Source organism: Onychostoma macrolepis, chromosome 02, assembly GCF_012432095.1.
Source record: "Onychostoma macrolepis isolate SWU-2019 chromosome 02, ASM1243209v1, whole genome shotgun sequence".
Lineage (NCBI taxonomy): Eukaryota > Metazoa > Chordata > Actinopteri > Cypriniformes > Cyprinidae > Onychostoma > Onychostoma macrolepis.
The window spans coordinates 28873595-28875576 of NC_081156.1; positions in this window are offsets into that span (position 1 = coordinate 28873595).

The following is a 1982-nucleotide window of genomic DNA, read 5'->3' on the forward strand; positions in this document are numbered from 1 at the left end:
TGTTATATTGTTGCAATTACATTCCATTATATCTCTCTAAGGTATGGCGGGAACATCCATATTTTGTTACAAATGCAAACTCTAAAACTCAATTAAATATGTATTTTAAAACAAAAATAAAATGTAACTATCAACAGTGCACAAATTGTGTTTACCCTACAGAACACAGCAAACATTTTATGATTTATTGGTATTTAAAGTTTATTTCACCACAAATGAAGAATGACTCAAACACAATACAGTAAGAGGCAACTCATGACAAACATCGAAACTGCTTTCATTTTCAGAGGCGGAAGTCCTGCTGCTCTTTGAATAACAAATTCCGTTACACTGAGTGAGTTTTGCGCTTGTGTGTTAGACACGTTAGATTTGAGAAAAAAATAGCTTACCTGGCTGATTATATTATATTATTGTTCGCGGATCAAGCAGGATGAGCAGCTTTGGTAAGTGAGAGAAACGGCGCGATCTAAATTGACAAACTTCAATAGTTTGAAACTCTACATTTCTATGTTGTACAATTAAACAACTAACCAGTTTTTATACATATATATATATATATATATATATATATATATATATATATATATATATATATATATATATATATATATATATATATATATATATATATATATATATATATATATATATATATATATATATATATATATATATATATATATATATATATATATATATATATATATATATATATATATATATATATATATATATATATATATATATATATATATATATATATATATATATATATATATATATATATATATATATATATATATATATATATATATATATATATATATATATATATATATATATATATATATATATATATATATATATATATATATATATATATATATATATATATATATATATATATATATATATATATATATATATATATATATATATATATATATATATATATATATATATATATATATATATATATATATATATATATATATATATATATATATATATATATATATATATATATATATATATATATATATATATATATATATATATATATATATATATATATATATATATATATATATATATATATATATATATATATATATATATATATGAGAGGAGAATTTGTAAAATGCTTGTTTGTTTTTCTAATAAAATATACTGCTATGCATTTAAAATTAGTTTAATATGCTATATCCATTAAAATGAAAGCTTAAAAACATTTTGATTTTAAAATAATTTCAATCAAACACTGGTGCCACAGCCACTTATGTCTATGTCATTTTGAAGTAACACAACACCACACTTTATATTGCAAGTTACTATAGGCTCTGTGGTGTCTATACCACAGACAAATTAGCCTAAATCCAGACTTTTCTAAAATGGAGGCTGCCATCATGATGATTTCAAGATCAGGGGACATTTTGGAAATATTAATAAGTATGTATTTATCAAAATTTTGATTAAAATATTTCTGCAAGTTATCAGCATAACACCACAGACACTAATAAAGTGCGACACATGATATTGTCAGAAATGTAATAATAAATTTAAGAAAATGAATAAGAAAGAATGTACTCCCCATGCACCCCTCAGATCAACCAGCACCTGCAGTGACCTTTACACACAGGAAGTAGTCCAAATAGAATTCTCCCTTTTCTTAAAGGGGTGACATCCATTGCTGTAACACCACAGACATGAATTTGGGGGACACAACTTTTTTCTTAAATATAACAAAACGTATTTTTTTAAACAATTGAATAAAATTGTACATGTTAAATAAAATCCATATTTACAATATAATGTTATATTGTTGCAATTACATTACATGATATCTCTCTAAGGTATGGCGGGAACATCCATATTTTGTTACAAATGCGATCTCTAAAACTCTATTAAATATGTATTTTAAAACAAAAACAAAAATGTAACTATCAACAATGCACAAATTGTGTTTACCCTACAGAACACAA